The sequence below is a fragment of the Poecile atricapillus genome, chromosome 1, assembly GCF_030490865.1.
Source record: "Poecile atricapillus isolate bPoeAtr1 chromosome 1, bPoeAtr1.hap1, whole genome shotgun sequence".
Lineage (NCBI taxonomy): Eukaryota > Metazoa > Chordata > Aves > Passeriformes > Paridae > Poecile > Poecile atricapillus.
In genome coordinates, this window is record NC_081249.1 from 35,023,331 (window position 1) to 35,050,234 (window position 26,904).

Genomic DNA, 26,904 nt, shown 5'->3' on the forward strand with positions numbered 1-26,904 from the left:
GAACAAACTTAGACTTCTGAGAATGAGTGTATTATCTCTACAGTACCTTTTTAATATTTCAGGAATTAAGAGTCTAAATGTTTAATCTGCTCTGTGAAGTGTCTGAAAAGCATGGTATTGTCAAACAAAAGTGGTAAACTGCTGAGGAAAGGTCCAATCCTTCTCTTACTGATGTCAGTGGAATTTTGCCAGGAAGCTCAGCATGATAACGGTACAGACCAAAGTAATCAGTTCTACAGATGATTACATGAAAAGCCCTTCATTATAGCATGATGATTGAGTATTATTACAGTCATGAGACACAGACATCATCTGGAACCAAAACTAAGAAATATAATGTATTAAGGCTATTCCTCCTCCAAGTTGGGCCTCTTTGGCAGCAGCCTTTCATCAGATGACTTTTCACATGTTAGCACAGCTACTTTGGTTTTGGCCACAGCCTGATATGTACAGCGAAATGAGCCCAGATTTCCTGCTCCACAGTTCCTCCCTGCCAAAGGTCTCTCAGCCCATGAAAGCTGTGTCATTTGGTAAGTAAAATATTTTTGGCGAACTCAGGAACATTACACTTTGTTGTCCATCTTCTTATTTCTGCTCAAGGGAACGTCTTCCTCCACAGGCGCCTCTTCCAGGCTGGAGAAGGGCAAGTAGTTAACGCTCGTGTGTGATGGTTGATGTCTTGACGAAGGGACACTGTGGCACAGACACCCAGAGCCAGATGCCTGTTTCTGCAGCCTCACCCAGCCTGCCCAGTGCAAGAGGAAGCAGGAGGTTATGGCCATGAATTGGGCACTGAGGACATGGGTGATGTGTGCAAGCTAACAGGGTGCCCTTGCAAACACGATCAGGATCTTCACGGTTCTTCGGGGAGCATTTGTTAGGCAGAGACACTGATGCGGTTTTTGCACAGTTGATCCAAGAAAGTGAAGTTGCACAGTACCCTGCAAAAGCAAAGTCTGTATGAAGATGGGAATATGACTAGAGTTTGTATTTACTTTGGATTACAGTGTTTTGTTATTACTCATGTGTAAGGAGGTTAATTTTCTCTCTGTTACTGGGGGGTCAAACAGAAGCCTGCGTTCCCTACTGAAATCAGTAATTTGTCAGCTTAGCAAAATCTGTATTAATAAAGAGAAAATGTAAATATTTATAAAACATGCACAGTCACATCACTCAGTGTTACTAAATCATTAGCAATGTCTGGTTCTGGTTTGTACTGTCATAGTCACAGGAAGCTGCAGTGAAGACAGTAGGAAAACACACATCCACAGCAAGTTTTAGATACATTTTGGGGAGGATTTTCTTCACTACTTAGGAGAGAAGTTCTAACAGTGAATTTTAATTTATTTTCCACATTTGTACGTTGCTTACGTTTCTTATCTGAAAGGAACTGTGAAACTCTCCCACTGCTTCTTGCCTGAAACTGCTCTGTGGATTGCAGCTCTGATTTCTCTGTCATGATACATGTTGTCAAGCTTTGTCTCCTCTTGAAATTATCATTAAAATGGTACACTGACAAAAAAAAACATTTGTAATTGTTGGGGATTCTAAAATATTTTCTGTTATTTTCATATTAGCAGTTAATATTTCCTGAAGCTGTGCACTTAATTAAGTACCTTTTCTTTCTGCAGTCCTCTGAAATAGTGGTTAAAAAATCGCTGCTATTTCATTTTAACCTCTCAAGTGACGGGCAAAAATCAGTTGCCTAGCAAGCAGAAGTACTATTGTTTGTGCTAAAAGGTCAAGACAAAAATGTGCTGAAAACTTTCTGGATACTTATATAAAGAGATGAGTTATGACTTGGGAGTTGTTGCACAGAAGAGTCTGTATTTGACCCTCTGCATCCTGCTTTCACATACTTTATGTCACTTTAAGGAGAGGAATTACTATTTCTCAAACAAACATTCTGATATTACAGAAAGATAACAGCTACCTCTCAATTTAGATGAATTCAGAAATGTGCCTAGAAAATCATTTGTCATCTGCTATAGAAACGTCAGAGTTCCAGCTTAAGCAATAGCAGTATGAAATCCTTTTCTCTCTTTGGCCATGTACTAAAAAAGCCACCAAATGAAAAGCTATTGTGTTTATTTTCTGTGTGCAGCTACCACATAATAATGTGGAAATACTTTTTATGAAAATCCATTACACAATATACATTTTACAGTTCAGAATATACCATCTACTCTAACCTATACTACGCTTCAGTTCTAAAGATCTTTGTACTGAGCAGCTCACGTGTTAGATGTTACAAACATGCTGCACCTCTCAGTTGGGTGGATGTATTTCTGTGGTGCTACAAGCTCAATTAAAGTATGACATTAATTTCATACAGAAACCTTTGGAAGTGAGAGCTCAGTCTGGGTTTAGGCTTTGTGGGGGTCGTAGTGGGAGGGTCAAAGACAATCTGTGTGTTTTACACAAACAGATTTGCCACACCTATAGTTCCTACGCTCTGGAAGTGTAATTAAAGTGCCTGTCTGCCACAAGCAGTAAAACCAACAGTTTTAAGAGATGGGATGGAGGTGGAGTCTCAGCTTTTCGTGTGGTTTTTAAGACACAGGAAAAACTTCTAGGAAAAACAAGAGAGAGAACAGCACCTCTGTCACATATTGTGAGAAGCTGTCCTGTCAGCCACACGGTACCCTAGAAGGCATCACTGGATCCTGTGTCTCCTACAGTATAACAAAGAAAGTCTGACAGACAAAGCTTTCACTTTACTCTTACACAAAGAGATCAGTCTGGACTAGGCAACCAAGGTGAGGCAAAACACTTCCCCTTTCCCTACGTACTGCTGTGGATACATAAAAAGTGGATTGCACATGAAAACACGAGGAGAGAGAAAGAAGCTTCTTCTATCTATTAAACTCTCAAACTTTGCCATCAAGTCTCCAAATTCAAAATACTTTATTTTTCTGCCTCTCTGTCTCAACCCAGACCACCAGCTAATTCATATCTGGGTTCTGTGTTGAGCTCATCTGGGCTGTCACAGCCTCTGGCAGCAGCTGAACTCTAGGCAGGTTCAGCATCTCACCTGCAGGGACTCTGGCAGGGTCAGGACCCTGGCAACTGATCCAGAAATCTAAGTGGCTATGAAAATTTTTACAGACCCATTAAAATAAAATTTCCTTTGTATTATTAATTATTCTTTAATAATTAATTATTATTTAATTAATTGCTGTTATTTTTATATTTTGATATTTAATTATTCTTTCCCTCCAACTGTATTGATTGTATCAACCGTTTCTTAAATTACTTAAATTACTGTTCTGGAAGCAAATGCACTTGCTTTCTCAAAGACTAGATTTTTGAATTGATCTTTCTCAGAATCATAGAATCACAGAATCTTAGAATGGTTTAAGTTGGAAGGACCTTAAAGATCATCTAGCTCCAACCCTCCTGCCACGGCCAGGAACACCTTCCATTTTACCACCATCCTATGTGCCTTGGACACTTCCAGGGATGAGACATTCACAACTTCATTGGGCAACCTGTTTCAGTGCCTTACTGCTCTTATAGCAAAGAATTTATTCCAAATATCTAATCTAAACCTGCTCTCTTCCAGTTTAAAGCCACCCCTCCTTGTCCTATCACTGTAAAGTCTTGTAGAAAGTCCCTTCCCAGCTCTTTTGTAGGCCTTCTTTAGGAACTGAAAGGTGCTATAAGGTTTCCCCAGAGCCTTCTCTTCCCCAGGCTGTACAACCCATTCTCATCCTGTCTTCACAGGAGAAGCACTTTCCAATGCCTTAAAAAAAAAATATAAAATGGAAGAAGAGGTGGAGAGGTATTTATGATCTAATATCCTTCCTAATAACCACAGTAACCTGAATCTTCTAGAGAAAATTAGCATTTATCTCTTCCCTGGTGTAAATCATTCTAGCCCACTTTCCCAATTTGTCTGATGGTGAAGTATTGCTAAGCAACACCACGCTTGCAGGTCAGCTGCCACTTCATGACTATGCCAATGTCAATTTTTTTTTAAGGCCCACACTACATTTTTTTTTTCCAAAGATTATGCTGCCATTTAAGAGCATTTAAAACTACTTAGCTAATCTTCCTACTGTAAGACTAACTCTTGCTTAGTCTAAAGCTGTGTTGCTATGGATGAATATTGCTTGGAGTGTCTAAATATTTGGAAGTAAAACCAGCCATTTTCTTCAGTGGTATAATGAAGCATGGTATAAGATCAAGCCTGATTTTAATTATAAGTTGTCCTTTCTCTTACTCTGCCTGCCTTCCCTGTTTTTCATGCCAACAGCAACTGTCTAATTTGACTTGAAGGAAAGCTAAACAGTTAGCCTCAAGTAGCAGATGAATCATTCTAATATCTGATAACTTTTTCCAAATAAAGGTCTCTCTCTCCAGGAGCAAATGTCAGTCTCCATCACTTAACAAGCTTATTTGAGCCCATGTAGTGAGCAGGAACATGCTCACACTGAAAAGCTAATGGTGGGATTTTCGGTGTGCTGCCAAACTGCTGAGTAGTACAGTGATATTGCTGATTTCCAGACAAAGTTCAGCATGCAGCCTTTGCCTGAGCAAGTGCTGAAAAGTAACAGGTATAGGACATACTGCAGCCTCCAAAGGTGTAAGGTACTCCTCAATGGGCTACCACTGGTGCTGGGGCATCTCCTGCTCTTGTTTTGATCAGGTGCTGCAGAGGTGCCCTTCCTGGGAAGCCCTAGCATTGCCCTTACAGTTTGATCCAGACACTCACTGACTTCAAAGTGCCAACTAAATATGGATTTTCATAAAAGTAAGCACTTGGATACAGCACAGAGATCTTTTTAATGCCAAGTATCTCATTAAATTGCCAACTTCCTTGCAAGCAGCACTTGGAGTAGCAAGAACAAGCATGGGAGATAAAATTCTCCAGCGACCTATGCTGGTAAGCCAGGACTTCCAGGGCCAAGTGCTCAGGGCTCTGAGCTCTAGCAGTGCTTGGCTTGCCCCCAAGCCCCAGGAGCGCAGGGAAGCGAGGGCAGGCCATGGAGCAGGCGCCTCTCCACGCCCTGGTAGCAGGTTCGCTGGGCAGCATCTCCCTCTGGAGGCTCACCCCAGATCCTGCTTCCCATCACCAGCCCCAGCTGGGCAGGAGAGTCCACCCCAAACCAGCATCTGAATGTGAGGCTTGGGTGAACCTGACTTCTCTTAGTGCATTTTAACAGATGCCTGGCTCAAAATAGCATCTTCGGGCTAGAAGAGAATTCTGTAAAATTAGTATTTTAGGAATTGTTTTCTAATCTGTTACTGAATCTGTGAATCTTTTGGGATGGTAAAATGCTACTTTTTTCTCCAATCCTTATCATTAGACACACACTTTTCCTAAAAGTATGAGGAGGCTAATGGAATCAAATGAAATTAGAAAGTTAAAGTAGAGGATTCTAAGAACAGAATCTAATAAAACCCAAACATGACAGTTGTCATCAGCGTCACAGCATTTACAATTTTTCTGTTAAATTAGCCATGTGTTTTCACCGACACACAGGTTAGTCGTTCAAGCCATTTTAATTATATTTTTATATCTCTGTCTTATTTTTTTATTTGTTTGGATTTCTTGTTTACTGGATCTTTGATGGGATGCATTCATACTGAGCTTTCTCATACTGCTCTGAAGCTACATTTGAGTTATCACAACCTTCAAAAACTTGAGGATCCTAAGAAAATTGAAAAGATGGAACCAGAGTTTTCACAGAGGTCCAGTGACTCCAGTAAGCCTGTACAGAGCCCCAGGATCTCCCTCATCACAGGGACAGCAATATGTTCCCTGATTTTTTTTAATAGAAACCACAGAGCACTCACGTGCATTCAGCATGATAAAGTGAAAAATTTCTATCCAGCTTCTAAAATGTCAAGCAAAATGTCAGGCAGCACTGTAATAAAAAAGGAAACCTAACATAAAACAGGAGTTCTCTGATTAGCATGTTCCTTTCTAATGAATGTCATACGTTCAGCAAAACCACTGGGCTTCAGAAATAATGAAGTAGTGACTGGATGAAAAAAATCACAGCAGTTCACCATTAACCCCCAGAAAAGCTCCTTTATGAAGTGGATCTTTCTTTGGATACTTCTGTAATTGGACACATCTTGGAATCAAATTCTGTCATCAAAGGGTAGATATTGAGACCTCACTAGAGGCAATGGATCTTTTTGGATCTAAGAAGAAAAGTTGGCATGCACTGGTGCTCCTCTAGGGAGAAGAGAGAGTGAAAAAAATAAAAAAAATAATTAATGGTGTTCAGCTGATGGAGAATGGCAAACCTTTCTAGAGATGGTGATCCAAGGTAATTAAATTAGATGATGGAGACCTCTCTTGCTGCCACTCAAAATGAAAGATCCAAGGAAGAGTCATAAGCCTAAAAATAATTATTTATGAATACCACAAAATGGATCCAGTGGAATAGACCCCTGAACATTATAGGAAATGAACCTGAACTACATCCTGCACAGCAAAAATTTGTCTTGCAAATGGGGAAAGTGAAATTTGCGAAACACATCCTTGATTTTTTAATGAATTAATATTACCACCCTGTAACCTAAGGGAAGTCTACTATCAGGGAAACACAAGGTCAAGTGTGCTTCTGGCCATAGGAATCTGTAGTCAAAGCAAACCACTCATAAGATGTGAAATAAAATATGCCTTGCAATTTTTTTCATCTATCTCACTGCAAATGTTCCTAACTCCTAACACCTGCCACCTTTAATGCAGTCCTCCAGTAAGCTGCCTGTCAATGTTAGTACAAGTGTTTACTGTACCAAAATCAGTCTTCTCTTTTTCAATACAGTGCTTTGAGAGACACAATGTAGAATGTTTTATTCCCTCTATACATTTTACAATCTCTAGTGATTTTACCATTTTTCCTACTCTGAAAGATGTGGCATTGTCCAATATGATTTTATCTTTGTAAATTCATGTGTGCTGCTCCTCATTTGCTCATATTTCAGATATTCAAATATGTCCTTTTCTACCATTTGTATCAATAATTAATGATAGCTAAATAGACAACTTACTGAATGACAATGGTGGGATTCCTTGCTTCAATATATTAAAGAATTTCATCCTTTCTCCCCTATACATTTATTGTCTATTTACAGACGTATTGTCTCTTTAGCTAGCTACACAGGTGTTTTTCTTCAGCTGTTTCTCAACTGATCACAAATTTCCAAAATTCTTTATATAGGATCAGACCATTCTTCTGACCTAAGGATCATGTGCAAGTCTTTTTTTACATAATTTTAAAAATAATTAATAGCATTTGTATGCAGTTCTGTTGGTTCATGATTATCCCACTTCTTTTTCACAGACTCTGAATTCTCAATAATTTGGTGTTTATTGCTATCCTTTTACTGTCCAATATATTGGCATGCCTATAAAATCCTGACATTTTTTGGCATCAGCTTCCTTTGCAGTTCAACAAGACATAAACACCTACTGTCCTTTGCATCTTTTCACAGCTGCACCCACAAAATATTGAGAATTTATAATATAAAAATAATCATTTGGCAGAATTACAGCAACCCAGAGGGCCAAGTATATAACTGCTTAATAGATCAGAGCTATGGGCTCATAAAGAACAGAACTGCAGAATTATCCATATATAAAATCACACAAATTCTCAAGTTATAAGACTACAAAATTTGAATGGTTTAGTATTTTCCTGATACTAGCAATAATTAAATTAGATTTTACAACTATTGCTATACACTTTTAGAACTAAAATATATCATCAAGTACAGGATGTTGCTAGACAAACAGGAGTCATCAAATATGAAATATCCATGATGGAGAGCTTCAGTTGCAGGTACACAAGCTGTCACGAGACAGAATATACAGATACAGTTTCTGGACTCCACCAATGATTGCTTCATACATCTGAAAATCCTACAAAGCATGGGAAAAATCACTTTTCAATCCTAACCAACATTGTGGAGTAAGCTCAGAGGTAGATAAAGGCTGAAACAGTTGAAGTTGGAGCTTCTGGAAAGTTCTATAGCTTCCAAAAGACATCCATATTTCTCTGGCAGCAGTGTATGACCAGTACCACTAGTAAATGACAGCTGGAGCACAATAGGAGAGCTTCTAGACTGCACTCTGTGCTGCTCACAGAGAAGGCCTTTCACACTTGCTGGGAGATTTGTGTGTGATAGGCTCCAAGGTCTGCAAAATGGCAATAACCAGCAGTCTCATTTTAAACACATGCTCGTGATCCGAATCAAAACACCAGTGTAGATGTTTTCCATTAATCTCATGGATCGGTACTTAAGTCCTTCTATTACAGGTTTACAATGCTCTTGCTGTGTCATGGTGCTCATTCTTGACACATCTTATCTTCCGTAAATAAAATGAAATTAAGACTTAGAAAAAATATTGCATGACAGTGGGTCAGATGAGTATCCTGAAAGTGCAATTAAGCTTTCTGGGCTTTTGGCTTGAAAGAAGGGTTTTTTCCTAAAATAAGCAAAGCAGGAACCTTTGCAATGGAGCTCAAGTATTTCACAGACCTTGGGAAAGACTGTGTCAGTAAGAAATTGCCTAAAATAATAATAAAAAAAAATAGACAGGGATGGAGAAGGCAAGAGAAAGGAAGCCAAGCACAGCCAAGCCAAGAAAATGGAAGGTAAAGCCAGGCAAGGCCAGAGAAAGCATATCATAGGTTGTTGTGAACTCTATGATGTTTGTTATCTCAACACGTTTAGTATCATAAAGCTGCCAAGTGCAAGATAACTTTCACAGATCTGTCAGGCAGCTGCGTTACAAGCCCTGCCTGCTCATGCCCAGCGCTACAGACTCAGCTGGGCTGCAGCCAGAGCTCCTTCTTCAGTCTCCTCAGAGACCACTGGAGGTGGGGAGGTATGTTGATAAAGCCATATTTAAAAAAAGCCAATTCAGTGGGGCCAAACATAGATCTGATCAGGGAGAGAAGGACTCAGTAGTATCCATTTCCTTGTGTCCTAGCACTCTCACATGCTCTTAAGGTGCACTCTGAATCTCTGTTGATTTGCTGCCTCCTTCAAACTGCTCTCTCTATGCAATGTTCTTTTGTCTCCCCAACAGTCTTCTCCATTTCTTCCATGCAATTCCCCTGCTCCCAGACTTTAATACAGCAGTGGGAATCCTACTGTATCACTTTTTCACTGGTGGGAATATCAGTTGAAAATATTTGAGTGGTTATTTTCAATGGCATCAAATGACTTGTCATAGACAAGTACAGAAATAAAAGTTAAAAATCCTCAGAATATTTATTACCTCTTCACATTAAAAGCAAATCTTGATTAGATACTATAAACCTAGATTTTCCAATTGAGATTTTAATAATTTCCAAAAAAACTGGTGTAAGAGAATACACGCAGCGTAAAAACAAAGATTTTCTATGTCATGTATTTCCACCTGTATTTTTGTACAAACAACAAATTTGATAAAATTCTGACAAATAATGAAATAAGAGGCTCATTTTCCCACAAAATACAAAAATGAAAGTGCTTGCTGTAAAAACGCAGACAGATGAGTTTAGCCAGGAAATAACTCTAGTTTAGGATGGATTAATTTGTTCATTATTATTCTTTACAAACCTTGCAGGAAGCCTGACAGATAAAAACTGGTCCAAGATCTGTGTTTTCACTGTCAGTGATGCTTGTGCAAAAGCAAAAAAGAGTATATATCTTGCCACAACAGAAGGCACCAACATAAGCTCAAGGCTATTCCTTTTCTACACAGATTTCAGTGTGAAAATGGTAGGAAAACCAAAATAATTTCAAGCTGCTAGAGGGTACTGTCAACTGTGAAAAATAGAAAGGCAACTATAAACATAATTATTCAAGTGCACCCTCTTAACTAACAGGAAGATTTTGAAGGGCTAGCACAGAATTTTTTAAACGCGCTAAGCAAGACAGATAGTAAACAATTATGGTGGTTTCCTCCTTTGGAAAATACTTTACAAAAGAGTTATTAAGCAGATCGATTTGGTTCCCAACAGAATGCATGTGGAGGGTAAGACCTGATGCAGTTTTTAACTCCATTTCTTCAGCATCCCTGTTAGATGTTTTGCATAGCAGTACCATCTGAACAAATTTGAGATTTGCTTGGGATCAAACTCTATGTATCGATTAATGCTTCAATGGAAAATCTACAGGACTGAAGAATGAATAATTGGTCATTAGGCATGTAAATGAAGAGGTCATATTCGAAGTATTTTTCCTTCTGTACAATGAAAGAGAAGATTCCCAAAGGATCACCTGAGTGCTGTCACTGGTCTGTGAGCCCCTTCAAAAGGCATATGCCCTGGAAGAAAAAGGTACCCATTGCTGTGGTGGCACCTGTTACTGCAGCTGCTGCTCTTCCAGGTACATGGCAAAAGAGGGCAGTGGAGCACTGCACATTACAACAGATTAGGCTAATGACCCCTGCAGATCTTTTCTCTACATTTCTTTGCTGCAAAAAATTATTACAATACCTAAAAAAGCAATCACGTTGTATTAATAACATCTAGACAGTTTAAACAGAACATCTCTTTTGCTTTCACTGAAAATGGCACTTCCCTCCTAGCGAGCCTTACAAACGATTGATTGAAACTTCATTACTTCCAGATCTCCAGTCACAGGAGGTATTGCATTTTCACCCACAAATAGGATTCTCCATGTTGGTTTCTTTTACATTACCTCCTTCACATGCTTTCCAGAGAAGTTTGCATTCCTGCCTGTAACACATCTATCCAAGTTTAAAACAGCCAACAGTAGTTTAGGTGTCATCATGTGGAATGGGTTTTGTTTCCATTTCTGTGTCACTAGCAAGAAACATGTTGGTTTTAGCCCATGTACCATGGTCACTCTTTGCTTATGTTGGGTTCTTTCTCAGGCAGTTCTACTTTCTGAATCCTTTCTAGGTGTTTCTAGACTTTGTACCACATCCATTTCAAAATTTGTTTGTTCATGCAACTTTAAGCATCTAGCAACATCATTTGTTGTTCCCATATTTAACAAAAGAGCTTGAAGTTCAAAGGTATCTTCAAACATTTCTAGGTTTACACTGTAATATAATAAAATCTGAAGTTCAGCGTTGCTTTGGTTTTTCAGTTGGAGTCTAGGATGATGCTTCCTTTTGCTGAAAGCAGAAGTTCCCACTTCAGTGTAAGCTGACATATATAATATGTTGTTTAAAATAATGACATATTATTTAAGAGGAATGGTCACAGTGAAGAACCCTGCCCTCCCTACCAAACAACCCTTTTTCATCTTATCAAAAACAGCCTTTAGTCTTTCTTTAAAATGGCAAAGGTTTACAGTGTCAAAATACTCCTTGAGATGGCAGTGCTCTAACCAGGTTTATTAGCAAAGCTCTTACTTTACCATTATAAGCCAAAGTCTGGTACTCAAATGTCATTCATTTCAAAATCTCACGTTTTATTTAATGGCTATAACATATCAGCACTGTCTCCAATGTTCCTTTGATGCAAAAAGACAAAGGGATGTGACAAGATAAACTTTGGTGTGCCACATCCAACCTGAAGTTTGAATTATTTATAAATGTTTGGAAAATTACATAAAATGATAGTGTACGATATGCAATCCATTACCGCTACATTCTCAGATCAAAATGCAGTAATCACCAACATCATTATCTTATTTCAGAGCAGCTTCAAGGGCAGCTCACTGGACTGGGATAACAGAGAGTCAGTTTATAAGTCTAGTTCTTCCATGGTCCAAGTAGCAAATTCAAGAAAGTACCCCCAACCTCCTCAGCCTCAGTTTCCTCTCCTTTAAAGCTGGGGGACTAACACCCATCTTTTCTGTAAAGCGTTTGGACATCGTGGTGTATGTAGTTTTTGTATTTACAGTATAGAGGCTGGATGTTACAGTTTTTGTTCTATTTTTACAGGAATATTGTATTATTCCTACTGCTACAGTTTTCTGCCTCCAGGGTGCTGGGTCTTAAGCAAACACAAATGCAGGCTGGTCAAAGTCGACTGCTGTTTACATTGGAAAAAATATTTTAGAAGTATAAGACCATAGTTTCCACATCAGTGCACTTAAACTTACAGAAAAATCAATAATTTTCTCTACGATTGACTAGCCTTTTTCCAGTAGGTCTTGCACAGCTAAAAAGGTATAAACCACCCTCAAACAGAAAAAACTTGCAATATTGCTGTGCAAAAGTGCAATTTCCTTTTGTGAGATGTTTACAGAAATACTTTTATGCTTTGGTTAACTCCCTGAGACAGAAAACCTTTCTTAATGGAAGAAATATTATTTAGTCTTCACTTCTATTTATTCATTTTGTCCTTAACTAAGTAATAAAGGAATATTGTATTTCAGAGATGAACCTAACAAACAATCTACAACTAACTCTTCCTTTCTTCTCTCCTTAATTATTCCTGATTTCCTGATATAGGTTTCTGTGCACATATGCCTTTAGACTGCTTTTTAATATAAAACTATACATTAGGATTTTATCATTTGCATCTTTTATCAAATTATAAAATTTATATAAAGATAGATAGATAGATAGATAGATAGATAGATAGATAGATAGATAGATAGATAGATAGATAGATAGAAAGAAAGAGACAGACAGACATAGATAGATACACACACATTCAAAAAACTAAAAGCTGAGCAAGTCCAGGTCAAGTGAAAATCAAGTGACTTTCCAAATCTCATTGTTGGTTATAACACCACAGAGTTTCTATGGTGCTTCAGCAACAAAATTAGGGCATTCCACATATCAAAGCTGGGGATTCTCTTGAAAGAGAAATACTTTACCCAAGGTGCTGAGAAGAAAAGGAGACAGACATGGGTGGACCACTATCTTGTCCAGAGATAAAGCCCATCCAGAAAGTTAATTCAGAAATGCCTTTAATTTGCTAAGGAGTTTATTTCCATTCTCACTCCTGTTGGCATAAGTGCAATGACGAGCTACATAAATTCAAACTGTCAGGAGTTCCAGGAGCAGCTTTTGCAAATCAAGTGGTTTCACCCTTTATTTCTGGGGCAGTGACCCAGCTCAGAAACTGTGTAACAAATTATAATATACTGTGACCTAAAGTTAAGCAAAACAAGGAAATCAAGATGGGTTTGGTGGTAATAGGCAAATTAAGTGACCACTTTCAATTCAAACATCACTGGTAATAAATGTTTGTACATATGTGCTTTTTTATAACATCTCTTTAAATTCCTGATAAAAAATCCTCTTGGTGCAAACCTTAATGTAACAGATATTATGCAGAATATTTTGAAAAAGACAACCATAATAATTTTGCAGTTAAAAAGAAATCAGCAAAATGCAGGTAAATAGAAGGATTTACATGTGGGTTTAAATTTTTTTTTTAAATTAACTTTTTTAGCATGGGAAGAGTCAAAATTAAGCTTTCCATAGTAAGGACCATTATTCAAAGGAAAAATTATTCTGGTCAAGAAGTGCCATCTGCTTATTACAGCAAGGGAAAGAAAAGCGTAGTCACTTTCTGCTTTGAAAGTGCTTATTCTCCTCTCTTGTGATGCTCAGAGGTGATGATCATTTTGCATTTTTCAGTCAGTCCCCTATCAGGGCACAAAACCTGCTGCCTACACATGAGAAAGGAAATCCAGCACAAGTTTCTAGCAGAACAGCTCTGGTGGGAGGAGGATGAGGCTGGTAGGTGGCTATAGGGCTGCATGTTAGGATAAGCATGAAGAGGTTGTGATGGAACTGAAATCAAGCAGTAGACACCATCCAGCCAGTTACGAAAGCAACATGACACTCTTACAACATAAGAGCTCTGAAGCTACCTACTAACTGAAATGGTAAGAGAAAAATAAATGGATTTCACAGTTTAAGCTACTGCTCTACTCATACAAATGTAGGTCAAAAGGAAATACAGTTACAGTTCCAGTGCAAGAATCACAGGACTGTAAAAGAAAGGTTATTCACAAGTTTAATTCAAACAGTTATCTTAAAAATGGCAAATTAAGAAATGTATTTTGCTACATAGACCAAAATGTTATTTAATTAAATATCCAATAAACATATTGCTACATACTCATGCTGGTCACAACATCATGTTGTTTGATAAGGCACATCACTTTAAATGTCATATTGTGCATCTGAGCTTGTTTTGAAGACTGCATCAAAGAATGACTACCACAATACAGCATGTCCTGTAGTTCCAGTCCTCGCCAGACACTGGACAGCCTCTGTCAGGGTAGGCTCTTCTGTCTTCAAAGTGCCTCTCCACATGAGAAATGTACCTGGGGTTTGCTACTCCTCAGAGGATTTGCCTGACATCCATCCATCCATCCATCCATCCATCCATCCATGCTATACTGTATATTTATCTTTTCTTCCAGCTACTACTGAGGTGTCCTGCAAAACTTTTCCCATCCCATAAAGCACAGCCACCACTGGTACATCCCATCCAGGATGCTGCCGTTCAGTAAACCCTCTCCTTGCTGAATTTCAAGAGGCTTGAAGAGGCTTGAATTTCAAGAGACATTTGATTTTTCTAGTCATCCAGAGCACCATAGTGTGTATAAGAAGTCTAGTTTGCCTAGCTGACATTCATAAAAGAGTAGCAGAATATCCATAAGCTTATCCAAGAATGACTCCATTTTGGTTCCTACAGAGGTTCTCAGAATTCTTTCACTTTCTTTCATGAAATCTGCTGAAAAAAAGGCACACATTACATAGCTATATTTTCCAACCATGTATCATGAACATTTCCATTTCATGAGATAACAGCTTGCCTTTTAATTTAGCAGCCTTTTGTATAGAACACACATTACACATTAATAGATGTTACCAGTTTTAAGTTCTGTGTATTACATCAATCATTGCCAAACCAGCTCAAAAAAGGTACTTGGCTACATGGGCTGAAGAGCGACAAAGGTGGCTGGATGTCATCAGAGCTGCATCACTTACTTGGCTGGTACTTTCTGCAGCCTGAAGAAGAACTCCAACTGTTTATTAATGCATGTACGTATCCTCAGAACCAACGCCTGTGCTAACAGAAATTGGCACCACTCCACTGAAGTCAGCTGAATGTTTGTAACAAATGAACAGCTCCTCCACAGCAAGCAAAATTCTGCCTTCCTTTATGTATCATCCCACATGCCCATAGGATTTTACTTTCGTTGTTAAAAGAGAATGACTCACAATAGTGGATGCAGTGTCTTCCAAGTCAGCCCCAGCTTCGTCTGTTGTGCTCCACCCTCCTTCTAGCTGACCTTGTTTGTGTACCCAAAAGTAAGAGAAGAAACCCTTGGCTGATAATAAAGATAATAATATTTCACAATACCATCACATGTTTATTCTTGGAATTCACAGCACTTCCAACATGCAGACTCAAACTAAATTAATTTGGTGTCAATGTCTTGTTCATGGGACAGGAACAGTCAAAACATTTAATTCCTAAAGTCAGCAGCAGATTCATAAAAGTCTGGAATAAATAGATTACATATACTATCTATTCACCTGAATACTGTGTAAAATCTTAAAAAGGGAATTGTCATGTGAATTTAATAGACAATACAGGACCTTACTGATTCATACATAATTTAGTTTTAGAACTAAGAGAGCTTTCATGAACTCAAGTAAAAAGCAAGTTTTCTCTTCCACTTTTAATTTAAAATCTCTCCAGGCTTGTAAGCCCACATGAGAAAAAAATCAACATCACTTCAGAATTCTCAAAAATAGCAGTTTATGCATTCAAATATGTAAGTTTTTTCCTAGGCTCAAAATGTTTTCATCCCTTTTGATACATCTCCAAGTGAAAAAAAAACAAAAAACAACAAAAACCAGCTGAGGTATAAAAATGTGTCTTTTCATGTGTTTAATAAGGTGGGGGGTGGCAGTGAGCCTGTATACTAACGTGACAGAATCACTGTTTAAACCCCTGACAACAGATGCAGTGCAGCTCTCATTTATCTTGAATTTGCACTGAAAATAATTGCTCTTGATAGCTCCATCTTGTAAATTTGGATTACACTTAGGTGTATAATGAACTGTCATAATAAAGGGGACCCACTATCACCTTGTGCATCTTCCCTGCTCTCCTCTGAGTCTGCCCAGCATCCAGACAGGCAGGCAGGTACTGCAGCAGAGCTCCGAGCACTGAGGAAAAGGCTTTTTCTACCTGGGAGGAAAAGGTACGGTGGCCTTTTGCATTAAGTGCCTTTTTCTCTAGTTAGTAATCTGCTTTCTGCCTAAATATAAGCTGTGAGTAGCCTAGGTATGAGATGATAGGTTTGGTGTTGAAGCATGCCATTCCCATGAGGTTGCCTTTTTCTTCAAAGCCACAGTTCACATTTAAGCCAGGCAGTACCTGAAAACCCTACTGTACCAACTACCCATACAGCCATGATAGTTAACGTGACAGACTTCGTACAGCTGAAGACAAACATAAAAATAAAAACTGTACCAGATTACAGAAAAAATTACACTACACTAGAGTATGCCCAGCATGATTATATTATAGTCAGAGCCATGTAACTGAATTAATTTCCAGTTCCTAGAAATGTGCTGGAGTCCCCACAGAGGTGTAAGAATTAAACAGGCTATAAGTATATTGAAGTTTTTGTCTTCAACCTTCAGGCCACTATGATCCGTGAAGGCTTCATCCTCCATGTATGAGCACAGTGATGATTCTGCCAGGCACCACTGCAGCTCCACACCTCACCATATCCAGGAGTATTGTATAGGAACTGTAAATGTAAAATGTAAGGATGATTAGGACTACTGGGAACAGATTCCCACTCAGCCCCAGTCCCAGTTCTGTGCCTCTATCCTTTTGGTTTACCCATCTAGCACATATTAAGAGTTAAGGAAAGAGCACACAGCAGCAATCCAGCCTGTGCTCATTCCTGTAGAGGACTCTGAAGAATACATGCTTGATGGGATCATACAATCCTAGGACAGTTCAAGTTGGAAGGTACCTCAGAAGGTCTCAGAAAGTAGGGCCAGTTTTCAGGTCAGATCATGTTGCTCAAGAGGTCTTAAAAACCTCCAAGGCTGAGGACTACTCAACTCCAGCTCTGGAGGCTTCGGTGCAGAAGAGACATGAAGCTGTTGGAATAGGTCCAGAGGAGGGACACAGGAATGATCAGGGAAAAGGGAGCATATCACCTCTGCTATAACAGACTGAGAGATGGGCTTTTCAGACTGGAGAAGAGAAGGCTCTGGGGAGAGTTTATAGCAGTTTTCCAGTACCTAAAGGAGGCTACAAAAAAGCTGGAGAAGGACTTTTTATGATGGCATGCAGTGATAGGATAAGGGGAAATGGCTTCAGACTGCAAGAGGTTTAGATTTTGAAAGGTTTAGATTAGATTTTAGGAATAAATTCTTTATTTTGAGGATGGTCAAAAGACTGCAACTGCTTGTCCAGAAAAATTGTGGATACCCCATTCCTTGAAGTATTCAAGGCAAAGCTGGATGGGGTTTTGTGCAATCTGGTCTAGCAGAAGGAGATTGTGAGGAAATGCAAACATGAAAAAGGAAGCGCCCAGAGGAAGGAAGGACGTGCGCACATTGCTGACTCATGCACCTAACAAAACGTTTTAGAGCTCTCGGTCTTCTCCATGTCCTGGGAAACCACCTTCTGGAGAGGAGCCACATATTCCATAGCCTTCCTTTTATAATCCACATACCTATAGAAGGTTTTTTTGTTGCCCTTGATGTCCCCATCCAGATTTAATTCTATCAGAGTTTTATCTTACCTAATCATATCCCTGTCTGCTTGGACAATCTCACTGTGTTCCTTGCTTCCATCCTCTGTAGGCTCCCTTTTTGTGTCTGACTTTGTCCAGGGGCTCCTTGCTCATTCACATAGGCTGCCTGGCATTTTTGCCTGACTTCTTTTTTAGCATACATTGTTCTTGGTCCTGGAAGTGGGAATCCTTGATTATCAGCCAGTTTTTTGGGCCCCTCTTCCCTCCAGGGCTTCATCCCACAGCACTCTACCTAGCAGATCACTGAGGATGCCAAGGTCAGCCCTCCTGACAAGCAAGGTAGTGAGCTTGCCATGCTCCCTCCTCATTGACCTAAGGATCTTAAACTTCACTGTTTCATGGTCACTGCAGCCAAGTTGAATTATACTGTATCAGTCACTACAATCATATACTGATGTCCTTCTGTGTGCTCGGTGTCTTCCTTTTATCTTCACTGATACCGAGGCTTCATTAAACTCCCACTCAGTTATCGTCCCTCTTAAGCGTGTCAGAATGGTGTTGCAGTAGAAAATAAAAACAAGTCATTAGAATGGAGATTGGTGGTAAACTCATTTTTAAGCCCATTTATATACACATATCTCTCAAGGGAGGTGATGATAGTGTGTTCAGGAGTGCATTAATCATAAGAGCTATATAAGAAACATGCACTGCAGGTTACCTAACTATGTCACACTTAGTGTCTGTGAAGAGCACAACTTAATGAAGACCTTGTTTAATTTTTGCTGTAGGTATCACGCTGGTTTTGCTGGGTATTCCTCTAATAGGGTTCACAACACTCACATCTCAACACTGAAATGGATACTGAATACCAAATAAAATTTTGTCCATGAGTTCAGCTTTACCCCAATATGCAATAAATACAGAAGAGGCTACAAAAGGCACATTTTTTTTCCCCTAGCCCTTGGTAGTACATTGCTGTATTTCATGCAAACCAAAACATTTTCTAACTCAGATGTTACATAAAATACCATAATACCCAAAAAGCATCATAATCCTGCAGCAGGTTTCACTGTGAATAAGTTTTAGCACTCATAATTTCGGTAGGATTCTTTCATCCTTTGCACTTAAAAACATAAAAACAGAAGATGTGTTACATCAAAGAGTTCTACATTTATTTTTGCAAGATGTTGGCTATTACTGGCTTGAACTAAAATATTACAGTTCTGCTATCTTCTTTCTGAGACGGTCTTTTTTCACATATAGCTTTTGGTCATAGGTTAATTACGTAATAGGATTTTTTCCCTGGTAAGTAGCAACTTTGTCTCTTTGAGGTCAATGGAAAACACAAGACATAAAATCTATTTGTTACTAATGTATTTCTTCCAGCCCACATAATCTGAATTACTTTTTCCAAAGTGAACGGAGCATTAGCATTTCCTTTATAAAATTATTCATTTATAACCCCAATATTCAACATCACTCATGTTTGATCACTGACTCCTTGAGAAAGAATCTGCAACACTATCTGGTTTTCAAGAAAATTCATACTGGGCATTAGCAGCATCAGGTTTCAAGGAAAAAGGAAAAAAATCATTCATGTAAAGATTCTCAGCTTGCTCTAGAGTTGCAAATTTTCTAATTCGATCACACAGACTGTGCAAATGTATATATATATACACACAGGCATATGTATGCATGTATACTTATATATACATAGAGTTTCTGTACAGGAAAGTGGCAATTTTTGCGCTCTGAACTTCTCACTTTACTTCACATTAGCTCCACTTTTTAAAACTTGAACACACTGGAGTGTCTCTTCTACTGTTTTGATATAGCATTCTTCTTTATTTTCCCAATCCCGTGTCTTCATCAGTCACAGGCAACTTCTTCCATATCTTTTTTGCAACCATAATCCACATTCAAACACTCTTCAATGAAACTCTGAATGTCACCTTACTGGTATCCTTTACGTATGATTTAATGACTTTGTTTTTAGAAAATATCTTTAGTAAATATCTTTAGTATTCCGAAGTAATATATCAAAACGTTCAAAATAATGCAGTTCTCAATGGCACACAGTATTGACAGCCCCTCCAAGCTAAAGCTCACATTTTCTCACTTAAGTAAAATTTTAAAAGTTATCAGAATGCCTCTAAAAAGAGCAGATGCTGCTATGCAACTGCATGAACCATACCGGCAATGCATATTTAACCCACCATTTTTTTTAAAGCTATTTTAATAGATATTAGGATACTTCAGAAAAAAAAAACTAGCTTGATATAGAACAACAAATAGGCAAGTGTGTGCTGCTTTCCAATACACTCATCATTTGGTCAGCCCAATTCAGGAAAATCAATCCATGCAGTTTGTCTACAAAACCGCATTACACACTAAGGCACACTTTGGAGGATTAATGCTTAGAAGGAAAAGGAGAAAATACCCATGCATCAAAGAAAAACTGGGGGAAAAGTCATCCATTGAGAAATGCAGTGGAACTTTCCCGTGTGTTTGAATGTCCAATTGCAGCCCTGACGTGGTGCCATGCAGCAGGAGAGAGCAGCCAGGCGAGAATCTAGTGGCACATCACACCCAGAGCAGAGATGGATCTTCAGGTGAAGAGCGAATGTGCCTGCTTTTCATGGCTCCCTTACACCACCTTTTCAATAACTCCTTACCCACAGAGGTTGTACTAACATTACCGATGCAAGACTGTTATCCTAGCAGAGCAAGAAGCAAGATATGGCCTGCTCAGGCTGCAGGTTTAATACACTTGCTACAGAGACACTGTATTCCCTGATACTGCCCCAAATTTGTCATTTAAAGGGCCCTGCCAGTTTGAAATATTGGAATCATTGCATCAATTGTACAATTAATTAATTAATTAATCCAAACCATCCCACCTCCATGCTGTTTATAAACACACAAATTGGGCCAAGTGTTTGTCGCATTACCAATAATCTAAGGCTCACAGATTTTAAGACTGTGAGGAACAACCACAAAATCATCACCTTACTTACTGCAGACAGTAGAAAATCTAGAAATCCTAGACTGGGCACTCCAACAAATGGGGCTGGAGCTGCATAGGGCAGATCTACGTGTCCTGCCTTACAGTAGCTTGAAGGCTCTCTGCTCTACACTCACCTGGAGGGGAAAAAGTACAGCTGAGCACCTGTGTGACACAAGGACATCTCGAGGATGTAGCACTGTCCATCCCGGGCCCTCAGCTAACCTTTCATCTCTGCAGAGACCCTCCTATGCTGGAATCATCTTCAATGCTCATTTTAAGCCTGTTTTAGGGAAATGGTATAAGATGCACAGAGGACATACCGTGAAGATACTGATTTTTATTAACCCATTTTGTATGGAAGAAAACAGAAAATAAGAAAATCTGTGATTTTTATTGCCCAGTTACTCTTCTTACATGCGACTTACAGAAAATATTTAATAAATCAGCAGGGAATGTGCCTGACCAGGAGTTGAGTAAAGAATGACTTATCCAGAAACAAACTGCATGTTTAAGTCTGATGTGACAAGATTCCTAGGACTATGCTGTAGCAAGCTACCTTGCAGTAGGAATTAATCCATAAAATTCATTACACTTCTGCTGATGAAGCAGTGGTAACTTCACAGTCTTTTTCCACACAAAAAAGGCAAAGATTTGAAATATCAATTAACATAATTTTTGAACAGCCTATGAAATAGCCCTTGGACTAAAAACATACTTTCAGACCATGAAATTACTAATTTTTGCAATATTGTAAGAAATTTCTCTTGGCTCAAGTAGAAACACAATAACAAGTTGTCTTTTCCTTAAACAAAATCTCTACTCACGATGTTACAAACTGTCTTATTGCAAAAAATACTTAGAGGTGTTCTATATCTGCCTGATGCACTGCATCTCAGTCACAGGTGATATTTCAGAGTTCACCTTTGAAACACTACCATACACAAAGAGAGAGCAAGATGGTGAAAATTGTTGAGCTGGGGCACGAGGACAAACACCAAATAGAAATAAAATTATCACCAAACTTTTGAGCAAACAAGTAAATAATTACAAAAACAAGGTCTCTAGGTATTCCACCGTAATCAATTCTACCCTTTTCACAGTTTTAATATCTCTCTCAACTTTAGTAACATCACGCTGTTACAAATTCACGTGCTAATCTGCCAATATATTTCTCGCTCCGTCAAAACCAACTGCAAAATTCCACACAGAGCTGAGCAAGGCCAGGATATCATTCCCTTCTATGAGGCATCGCAGCAAAAGGAAAAGGTGTGTTTCAGATCTTTAGGGTTTCACGTTTGCTGATACATGATAATGAACACACACAGTATCGAACCAAAGCCAGCACATCTGTGACTACAACTACAAATCAAATTCAATACTGCTAATCATTGCTTTGCTTATGTTTCTGTTCTGTTAGGCTGGAAAATACCCATTTGACTGTATACAAATCTGGTATGAATATTTATATATAAAAACATATATATTCAACTTATTTAGAATAAAACCAGGTATTAAAAACCAATTTTCTACGTCTTGTCTCCTAAAAAAAAATATGCTTCAAATAATAATGAGCCAGCTGGAAAAAACTAGTGATCAGACAATAACTGAAGGGACTGTTTCATGGCTTCTACAATTGTTAAGTTGATTAACATCAATTATGATGAGTAGTACAAAATATGTTTGGTCATATCAACACTTCAGATATTTAATCACCCGCACACATATCTCTTGATATTTAAAGTTTTCTGAAAACCACATTAATTTGCCACATTTTATCCAGATCTATAAATAACGGTTTGGTTTACTGTGAAATAATTAACACTAAATGGCAAAGCCCCTAGAACTGTCTCACCCGCTAGCTCCTGCCACCTGGGAGAGGGGCAGAAGGTGTGCCCTGCTGTTAATTCAGAAGGGAACATGTGACACAACCTGACATGTCAAAGTGTGAAGAGGTTTTTGCCACTTAGGTATAAACAAGTGTACAGACTGGGGGAAAAAAAAAACACCAAAAAAACCCCAAAAAGATGAAGAGGACTTGGAGGTTGTTTTATTTCCACATCATTACATGCATAAGGGAAACAGAGCTATAGCCATTTTTAAATGTCTGTAAGTTTCCCCCTCCTCCTCCTCCCTCTTCCCTTGCTGTTCAGAGCTGTTGAGTAACAGACATTTCAGAGCGTGCATGGGGGAAGTAAACAAATGCATTGCTACTGTAGTTGCAGGGCAAGGAAACATTGATGTCACTGCTGTTATAATCACATTAGTAGTGTGTGTTAACGGTAATGTCATGTCTGATCAACTAATCAGGTCAAAAACCCTTCAAAATACAGTCTGAGCAGAAGCACAAACCAAAATGGCAAGAGAATCGCCTCCCGAACTGTTTCCTTCACGCACAGACCCCTGTTGCAAAGGTGAGCTCTCTGTCACCAGTACTCAATGCCAAATCACCCCGAATCACACGATTACACTTCACACTTGGCTTGGTCCCTGTTCCCCCGCTTGAAACACGAATTTGATTTTTCTCCTCTTCCCCACCGTGTACACGCACTCACACCCTGCGGCATCCGAATACATCCCACCAGGGATAACACACGCAGTTGGAGTTTGCTCCTATTCCAGCTTGCCTGTCAAGGACACAAACAGTTACAGCCCAAGTGTTTGGGACCATTTTCCTTTCAGCAGGTCTTTTCCACTTTAAATACAATGTGTTGCTGTCTCTCCGCTTCAGCACAGGGTATTCAATACAACCAAACAGTAAGAGCAGAAATCGCCAACAACAAATTCTCTCAGGTGGGAAAACAGCTGTGCAGGATACGTCCCCTCGTGTCCCAACACAGCCAGTACGTACATGTTCATCAATTGTGTACTTTTTATCAACATTTTTTGAAATTGCCCAGCTTAAGCATGTGCTAAACCGTTGAGTGTTAACCCTTTTAGAGAGAGTGGCACGTAGGAAATGCGGTGTCAGTGAGACCAGACACGGAACTCTACCACCCAGAACTTCCCATGCACATTTTTCTGTCATTTCCCCCACTTCCTTCCATCAACCTGGCTCTAGAAAGGAGAAACTCATCCTGCTTTATATCCCCTCCCCGAAGTCTGCCTGCTGGCAGCGGCCGGATACCTGACATCCTCCCTTCATTTTCTGTAACTTCCCGATTTGTTCCTGGACTGATGAAGCATTGACTTTCCCCCATTCCCTGGGCTCACCTTTTAGGTCTGCCTGGCGGCGCAGCCACCGCCTGCATACCAATGTGGGGCCGCAAAGGCAGCGCGGCCGCCGCTCTCCGGCACCCGCACCCGCGCCCGGCCGCTCCCGCGGGCGCGCTGCCTTTTCAGCCTTGTCACCTCGAAAAATTTAAAGCGGGGGGACACGGGGACGGAGGCAGGCACAATTTATCCCGGCCAGCAGGATGGGTACTGCTTGTCCCCAAGGGACACGCATGCCTGCGTGCAGCAGGCGCTCAGGCACGCACATCCACTGGTGTGTGTGTACGCGGCGTGTGTATGGAGCGCCTGTGCCACATCCATGTGCGTGCGTGTGCGAATGTGTGCGTGTGTTTGTGTGTGTGTGTGTGCCAGGGGAGGGGAGGGGAACGGGAGGGAGGGAGGCAGCCCCGCCGCACCCGCGCATCCCCCGCGCCGCGGAGAGCGGAGACTCACCGGGTCACCCTGGTCTCTGAAGGTCAAGCTCAGGTTGGTTTCTTGATCGCAGTTGTCCTCCGGGCTCTTTCGGCTCGGTCCTTCGCTCGATTTTTGTTTTGTTTTGTTTTTTTTTTTCTTTTTTCCTCTTTTCTTTCCTTCCCCTTCTGTTCCCCTGCTCGGCCGCGGTGGCGGCGGCTGCCGCCCGGAGGGGCTCCCGCTGCCGCTCCCGGCCCCGCGGGGTGAATCCCGGCTCCTAAGCCCTAGCCCCGCGGCGCCGCTCAGATCCCATGGTCGCAATCCACATCGCGGCAGATGTACCACAGAATCACGTAGAGGATCAGCAGGATGGCGAAGATGAACAAAGCCACCAGGATAGCCTTGGTCACCGGAGAGATGAGGGACTGCATGTCACCCGCGGACCGCCGCCGAGGACAGACGACTCGAGAACTACACGGGGGCAGCGAGCGCGGACGGATCCCGCGGCCCCGCCGCCGCCCCCGCCGCCGCCAGCGACCCGGCGGGCACCGGCGGCTGGCGCCGAGCCGGTGGCGGAGAGCCGGGGGCTGCCTCGCTCAGCGCCCCCGCTGCGGCGCTCGGGCGGGCACGGCGGCTCCGGGGCGGGCGGGACGGGGCGGCGCGCACGGACACCTCGGCGCGGCGGGGCGCCCGGCCATGGGCACCGCGGCCCCGCCGCGGCTTCAAGCCCGCCCTGCGGCGGCGGCGGAGTGAGGCCGGGCGCCGGCAAACTTAGGCGCGGGGGCGGCCCATGGGGGACAGGTGTCAAGCGCCCGGCTGCCCTGCAGGTCTCCGACGAAAGCCATCCACGGGGGAGGGAAAGTTGCGGGCGGGACGCGGCGGGCAACGCCGCCCCCGGCCCCAGGGGGAGCGTGCGGGGGCAGTGGGAGCCGCGGGCAGCGCGGACAGCCCGGCCGCGGCAGTCTGGGACCGCGCCGGCCGGCGTGTTCCGCCCAGCCGAGGTGTTCCCTCCCCTCCCAGCCCTTCGCCCCCTCCTCCCTCCTCCCTCCTCCTCCTCCTTCTCCTCCTCCTCCTCCTCCTCCGCCGCCTCCTGCGGTCCCCCCGCCTCCCGCCGCCGCGTCGCGGGGAGCCCCTCCGGCCGGGGTCTGTGCTGTGGTTGTAACTGCAGCGGGGTGCGAGGCAACGGGATTTCCTTTCCCTGACCACCCCCTCCGCTTGCACTTGGCGTCTCCATCAGAGACCGACCTGGAGCGGGGGCCGGCGGCGGGGAGGATGGTTGAGGCTTGCCTCCGTTTTCCAAGCAGAAAGGTCACTCCTCCCCACCTCCGAAAAAATAAAGGTGGTTTTTTTTTAAATTCAGGCAGGTCGGCATGGGCCGCAGCCTGCCAAGCTTCCCCCAGCGGCTCTCTGGCCTTTGGCATATGCACCAAAGGTGCACCAGGACAGATAGCACGAAAATAGGACAGGAAGATGGAAACTGGATGAAAGAGCATCGCTTGCATATTCACCCCCAGCAGCAGGTCTGGTTTAGCTTTCAACTCACCCCCGAGTTCTGCAGCGCTAGAAGTTCCCAGGTCGAGGCACATCACGTGCACACCAACCTTGGCACTCAGCACCCGAAGAGTGTCCAGACACCTGCCTGCCTGCCCGGCACAGCTGATCAGGACCAGGCTTCCAGGCGAGGAGCCAGGTGCTCCAAGACCAGCCCTACACTGCGAGGCAACCAGAGATGCAGGCACCCTTTCTTCAGGTCACCCAAGCAGGTGGCTGGTGAGGGCACCCTAGGTGGGACACAGGCTGCTCATGTGGTGTGAGCTGCCTCTGGTACAATGCACCTTTGGTCTCTAGTGGGGACAGACCAGGTGCATCTCCACAGAAGGTTCTAGCTGGATTTCAGTTCTGAGTGCAGTTGGATCAAAAATACAAAAACACAGAAGAACGTCATTGAACCGTGTGAAAAAGGGCTGAAAGAAACCTTGAGACACCATCCCCCAAGAAAGACAAGAGCAACTTTATCAAGAGGGAGAAGGAAAGACTTAAACTTCAATACAGAAAATGCAGATAAATGAAGGATAATCACATTTGAGAGGAAGAAGGTAAGATACTGCTATATAGGTATAACAGGCACAATTTCTCTAGTGGAAAAACTGTTATTAATGCCAAGCGTGGGGATTTAAGATGGAGTGGAAAGAAAGTAGGAAAGAGAAATATTAGGATCTTAAATAAGGAGGCCTCCAATACAGTGAACTGTCTAAAGGGTATGAGATACTATTTCAAGAGAATATGTTGCAGGACACATTGCTCACCTTTTTAAAAAAGCTCAGGTTTTTTGTGCAGGAGGAATGGTTAGCTCTTTAGGGATATCCATAACACCACCTCTGTCTCTAGTGCTTTAGTTCCTCATCTCCAGTATGAATATGGCTGTTTTGCCACCTTTTTTGACCACCTTGCCCTGAAAAATTTTCACTGAACCTTTTTTGTCTTCTGAAATGTATGCATTTAGAGCTGTCTTGCCACTAGGGTGCAAGTACCAAGTTCATACAATGCAGCTTGGACTCCAAACAGCAACTGTGCTCATTAGTTTATTGTTTCCAATTCAAAGGAGCGCTAGATTCTGAAGGCAGATGGCTGGGTGCTCATGT

The 26,904-nt window shown here is 41.5% G+C and overlaps 1 long non-coding RNA gene across 1 annotated transcript; it reads right to left on the reverse strand.

Annotated features, from left to right (window-relative positions):
• Nucleotides 1–31: 31 nt before the first annotated feature.
• LOC131578426 (uncharacterized) lies at nt 32–24,874 on the reverse strand. The gene is made up of 2 exons (XR_009277492.1): nt 24,305–24,874; nt 32–941 (listed from the first exon to the last, which is right to left on the reverse strand). It is a non-coding gene; the product is annotated as an uncharacterized LOC131578426 (long non-coding RNA).
• Nucleotides 24,875–26,904: the final 2,030 nt, after the last annotated feature.